This window comes from Rhinoraja longicauda, chromosome 14 (assembly GCF_053455715.1).
Source record: "Rhinoraja longicauda isolate Sanriku21f chromosome 14, sRhiLon1.1, whole genome shotgun sequence".
In the NCBI taxonomy this organism is placed as follows: Eukaryota; Metazoa; Chordata; class Chondrichthyes; order Rajiformes; family Arhynchobatidae; genus Rhinoraja; species Rhinoraja longicauda.
In genome coordinates this window covers 37,132,752-37,139,412 of record NC_135966.1, presented here as the reverse complement: position 1 = coordinate 37,139,412, position 6,661 = coordinate 37,132,752, and the positions used below count along the sequence as shown (strand labels likewise).

General features: G+C 46.6%; 1 pseudogene; it reads left to right on the top strand.

Moving 5' to 3' along the window:
- Positions 1-5,187: 5,187 nt before the first annotated feature.
- On the top strand, positions 5,188-5,295 carry LOC144600266 (U2 spliceosomal RNA; annotated as a pseudogene).
- The last annotated feature ends 1,366 nt before the right edge of the window (positions 5,296-6,661 follow it).

Sequence of the window (6,661 nt, the reverse complement as noted above, 5' to 3'; positions counted from 1 at the left end):
CTGGCCAACATGTCCCATCTACACTAGGCCCGACCTGCCTGCATTTGGCCCATATACCTCTAAACCTGTCCCATCCACGTACCTGTCTGAATGTTTCTTAAATGTTGTGATCGCACTTGGCTCAACTACCTCCTCCGGCAACTCATTCCATACACCAACCACCCTTTGTGTGAAAAAGATACTCCTCAGAATCCTATTAAATCTTTCCCTCCTCACCTTAAACTTATGTCCTCTGGTTCTCAACTCCCCTACTCTGGGAAATAGACTCTGTGCGTCTACCCGACCTATTCCTCTCATGATCTTTTGACACAAATTGTCGGCAACTTGTCTGCAAATCTAATTGTATTTTTCTTCCCATCTGCCTATCCTTTCATTTTCCCCTTTGCAAATCTGAGCTTGGAATTTACTCAAGGGTATGACAGTGTAATGGTTATGTTCCCAACTAAAAAAATCACAGAGATCTTTGTTAATGATCCAGAGAAAGGAGTTCAAATCCTCACCAAGAGAGACGGGAAATTCAAATTAACTTGATTAAATAAATTTCGAATAACATGATAACATTAATGATGAAAATAATGAAACCATGAGGATATTGTAAATTATTATGCTCTTTAGATGCGGCAATTTGTTGGCCTCTCGTGACTGCAGAATCAGAAGTGCGTACTGTAGATCTATGATAGCGAAACGCTGATGTTTTTGGATTACTATTACGAGGATTGGTCTGTTGAACTAGCATTTAAGTTAAAAGTTCTGCCGCAACTGGGAAATTCACTTTAAACTCATTAAATAAGTTTCAGTAAGGTAGCTATGATGTTATAAGTTGTCAGCTTAAAACACCATCTGGTTTTCTACTTTCAGGGTGAAGGAGGGTCCCGATCCGAAATGTCACCCATCCCTTTTCTTCAGAGATGCTGCCTGACCCGCTGAGTTACTCCAGCATTTTGCGTCTATCTTCAGGTCAAGAAATCTGACTTCCTCCCCACCTGATCAGGACGGTATACTTCCAGACCAACCTTGTACATTATAGCATAGAAGGAGGCCCTTCAGCCCATTGGGTTCATGCCAGTTTCCAGCAGACCATTCAATTAGTTCCATTCTCACTTTCCTTATTTCCCCTGTGGGCCATTTAAAATTCACTTTCACAACTCCACTTTGATTCGTCCCCGAGCCCTTCTCGATTGTCCGCTTTGACAGACCAACAGAGGTCACGGCCTCCGAGAGGACTCCAACGGTACTGGAATGGTTCATCTTGGTAGCCGTGGAGCTGGGATGCCATCCGTTAAGTTGGCTGTGGAAGTAATCTACAGGAGCGGATCTGGCCGATCCAGAGACCCGGCCGCAGGGGGCAAATTCGGCCCGTTGATCGGCCGTGGAAGTCTCGATGAGGTCGAGACCGGCCCCCTTATCCGGCCGAGATGCCACATATTTGGGGGGGGGGGGGGACGGGGGGGGGCACTCCCGTAATTTCTGTCCTGATCAAATGGGGTGCCGGACCACCAGTTGGCAGAAAATCGGTGGTGGACCTCCACTTACCCAATTTACACTGGGGGCTATTAACAGTAGCCAAAAACCTATGTCTTTGAAGCATGGTAGAAAATTGAAGTAAACTCATATTATCATGGAGAGAATGTACCAACACCTCACAAACTGTATCCGATGCCAGGATCAAGCACGGATACTTTGAACTGTAAGTCAGTGAGTCTAACTTTCAATATTGGAAACTCCAACTAAACTACGAACTACAAATTGCCTTAGTTTAGTTTTATTTATTGCTATCACAAAGTCAGCATCGATTTATCAAAGGCAAATCATGTCTGACGAATCTTATAGAATTTTTCGAGGATGTAACTAGTAGAGTGGATAAGGGAGAACCAGTCGATGTGTTATATCTGGACTTTCAGAAGGCCTTCGACAAGGTCCCACATAGGAGATTGGTGTACAAACTTAAAGCACACGGTATTGAGGGTTCAGTTTTGAGGTGGATAGAAAATTGGTTGGCGGACAGGAAGCAAAGAGTAGGAATAAACGGGTCCTTTTCGGAATGGCAGGCAGTGACTAGTGGGGTACCGCAAGGCTCAGTGCTGGGACCCCAGTTATTTACAGTGTATATTAATGATTTGGATGAGGGAATTGAATGCAATATCTCTAAGTTTGCGGATGACACGAAGCTGGGTGGCAGTGTTAGCTGCGAGGAGGATGCTAGGAGGCTGCAGAGTGACTTGGATAGATTAGGCGAGTGGGCAAATGCATGGCAGATGCAATATAATGTGGATAAATGTGAGGTTATCCACTTTGGCGGCAAGAACAGGAAAGCAGAGTATTACCTGAATGGTGACCGATTGGGAGAAGGGGAGATGCAACATGACCTGGGTGTCATGGTGCACCAGTCATTGAATGCAAGCATGCAGGTGCAGCAGGCAGTGAAGAAAGTGAATGGTATGTTGGCATTCATAGCAAGAGGATTTGAGTTTAGGAGCAGGGAGGTTCTGCTGCAGTTGTACAGGGCTTTGGTGAGACCGCACCTGGAGTATTGTGTGCAGTTTTGGTCTCCTAACCTGAGGAAAGACGTTCTTGCCTTGGAGGGAGTACAGAGAAGGTTCACCAGATTAATCCCTGGGATGGCGGGACTTGCATATGAGGAAAGACTGGATAGACTGGGCTTGTACTCGCTGGAATTTAGAAGACTGAGGGGGGATCTTATAGAAACATATAAAATTCTTAAGGGGTTGGAGAGGCTAGATGCGGGAAGATTGTTCCCGATGTTGGGGGAGTCCAGAACCAGGGGTCACAGCTTAAGGATAAGGGGGAAGTCTTTTAGGACCGAGATGAGAAAACATTTCTTCACACAGAGAGTGGTGAGTCTGTGGAATTCTCTGCCACAGAAGGTAGTTGAGGCCAGTTCATTGGCTATATTTAAGAGGGAGTTCGATGTGGCCCTTTTTGCTAAAGGGATCAGGGGGTATGGAGAGAAGGCAGGTACAGGCTACTGAGCTGGATGATCAGCCATGATCATATTGAATGGCGGTGCAGGCTCGAAGGGCCGAATGGCCTACTCCTCCACCTATTTATTTTATTTTTTCTATGTGTACCGTACAGTGAAAATCTTTTTTTGTTGCATGCTATTCAGTCAGCGGAAAAACTATACATGATTGCAATCAAGCCATCCGCAATGTACAGATGATATAGGATAAAGGGTATAACGTTTAGTGTAAGGTAAAGTCCAGTAAAGTCTAATTTAAGATAGTCCGAGAGTCTCCAATTAAGTAGATGGGAGGTCAGGACCGCTCTCTAGTTGGTGATAGGATGGTTCACTTGCCTGATAACAGCTGGGAAGAAACTGTCCCTGAATCTGGAGGTGTGCGTTGTCAAACTTCTGTATCTCTTGCCTGATGGGCCAGGGCAGATGAGGGAGTGACCGGGGTGAGAATGGTCCATTCCCTTACTCTACACTCAGCGCCATCTACAAAGTACTCTGCAACGATTTATGTAGACCTCTTGAATATCACCTCCCCAAGTCTGTAAGCTGGATGGACAAGGCTAGGAGGTGATCACATGGCCACTGCTACCACTGCAGGCCACAAGACAGCCTGATTTGAAAATATATCATTGTCAGAGGGTTAAAGTCCTGGAAATCTTTATACAGCACAGTGGGAGCATCTTCACCATGGAGACTGCATCAGTTCAAGAGGGCACTTTATCACCACCTGCTTTCTCAAGGGCAATGAGAGAATAAATGCTGGCCCTGCCATTACATGAATGAATAAAAGGAAAATAAAAAGGAAAATGCTTGTTGTTAAGGGCTAAGAATGAAAAAGGTATGACATCCCGGTTTGGTCTCAATATGCTATTTGTTTGATTGTGAGTGGCTGGTACTCCAGTTTTGAATGAAAAGCACACCTCTGTTCCAATACTAAACAGTGACCCCGACACAAAAAGCTTTATTCATGCTTTTCATTTTAATTGTGTTATGGATTTCATCGCGGTGTTTCAAATGACTGATAAATTATCTTCTTCCCGGCATAAAATGTAAAATAAAAGACGCCACATAGTAAACTAACCAAACAATGATACGTTGAAGTAAATGATAGTGAACTAAGTGAATGATAAATGTGAATGTATTTTTAGTAGGGAAGGAATGGTGAGGTGACAACTCTCGATTTTCACAATGACAATTCCTTCGTTGTAATACAGTATAAAATGATCTTGAGGACTCACATTAATACAGTCGTCTGAAGTGTCTCGACGTCTTCTGTGGAGTTAATATCATGCTGTAGTCCATTAGATAAAAACCTGAATTAAGCTGTGATACATTGCAATGAAATGGGCCAGAAAAAGAAAGCTTGTTCTGCCCTGACATTAGGGTCTTCATAATGGAAATCTAATAATGTGTGAAGTGAAATACTTCCTATGCAGAGAAGTGAAAGAATGAGAGGCAGTTCAATCTGCTTGAGGCGTATCGGAACACCAGATAAAGATGTTTTATTCTATAAGGATAAATGAGGCTTCAATTAGATCGGTATTTATATCTGTCCTGAGAGATCATTCTGCTCTTTCCTGTATTGCACCCAGGAAATGAAGTGAAATCAATCTGAAACATAACTTTACAATGGTCAATTTGAGAGGAGTGCAATGCTTTATGACATATATAATTTATTGCTCAATAAGGATAATAATACATACATACACACAAAAACATTAAAGCTAATTGGATGCATTATTTATGCACTTGTGATATATGGTGTAAGCACACATTGCAGCAAACACAAGGAAAATGGATCATTAATGGATTTGTAATTAAAGTACTTTATCCTCAAAATTGGATCGCAGAGCTTTGAAATAAATCCACATTACAAGATCCTGTTTTGATTTTACCTGAAGGAAATCTCTTTCATTTGCAATCAATTGTACATGAAATTGCACGTGCACTGAAAATGGGTTGTGCAGTCCCAGTCGGTGTCCGTGCTGAAGTGACCGACCTTTTCTTTGTGCCAGATAGGCACGCAATGGTGTTATCATGTGTGTGCGACTTCCATTTCTCCTCGTAGTGACATAAATCTGAGGGCAGTACAATGACACAGTGGTAGAGTTGCTGCCTTACAGAGCCAGAGACCCGGGTTCGAACCTGTCCAAAGATGCTGTCTGCACGGCTATACTTTTAAGGATCATTTCTATAGTCTGTGACTAGAGATGTCTCGGCCTTTTGGCTAAGATCAAGTGTAGTATCTGTTCTGGCACAATCTAATGTTCTTATAAGAACAGGGTAAGTATAAGAGCAGTATTTGCATTAGATCATCAACGAGGAGCGGAGGTCAGGAGCACGTGTCTGGTTTAGGGGTGGATCCATGCTGGTTGGGTAACCAACCTAACACCCTTATCCAGGTGGGATGGCAGTAGCAAGTGGAGCTGGAGGGCAGGGTATCCGGAATACCCTGCGTGTATCGGTGAAGGACCTCAAGGAGGGGAACCCTTTCTCAAGGGATCTCTTCATCAAGAAGGTGCTGCTGGAGGCCTGTGGATTCAAGGCCGGGGACATCTTCTGCCTCCAGGACTTCCCAGGTAACGGATACTTCGACGTTACCTTCCAGAACCCGGCGGGATGGCAGAAGTTGCTGCAGGACTTCCGGGAGAAGGGGGATGAAGCCCCGCTGTCGCTCCTGAAGGTGCAGCCGCTCTTCACCCTCCCCACCCAGAGGGAACGGATGATCACGGTGCACATGTTTAACCCACATGTGCCCGTCGTGGATGTCCTCACCTTCCTTGCGCGCTACGTCGAAGGGGCCGGGAACTGCGTGGACATCAAGGACTTGTTCGGGATCTGGACGAGCAAGAGGCAGGTAAAGGTGAAGCTGAGGGTGGACGGGAAGGGATTCATTGTCCACCCTCCCTCGGTGTTCGCTATCGGAGGGAACCGGGGCTACATGACGTACGTGGGGCAGCCCAGGGTGTGCAGGAAATGCAACAAACCTGGGCACGTGGCGGCAGAATGCAGGACAATCGTCTGCAGAAACTGCAAGTTAGAAGGCCACGAGACAAGGGATTGTAAAGAGAGTAAGAGCTGCAACCTGTGTGGGGAGGCAGGCCACCTTTACAGGGCCTGCCCTAAAAGAGCTAGCACTTATGCACAGGCGATAAGAGGGGCCGCTGCCAGCACCCCCAGGGTGGACGAGACGCCTCCTACCACGGAAAAAGCCCAAAAAGGAAAGGAGAGCAGGGGCGAGGACAACGCGACCACCAGGAGCCCCCAACCGCAGGACGGAGCCCCCCAGGCCCCTCCCCACGAGGGTGAGTCGATGGAAGAGGGGGAACAGGAAGAGGAGGGATGGAAGCTGGTACAGTCGAGGAAAACATTGAAGGCTGTGCGCACGGAGAAAAAGGCGGAGGGGGCAAGCAAGTCCCAAAAAAGAGTCCTCTCCCAGGACGAGGCCAGCAGCCTCTCCGCATCGGAGGATGAGACGACCGGGAGGAGCCGACAACGGAGGCAGAGGCAGAGGAAGGAAACGGGGGAGGAGGAAGGTAAGAGAAAGAACGTGTCTGTTGCCCCCCAGCCTCAGGAGACTGGGAGCAGTGCCAATGGGCCCCAGCCCCAGGAGACCGTGAGCGTCACAACGGCCAATGGGCCCCTGCTCCGGGAGACCGTGAGCGGCACAACGGCCAATGGGCC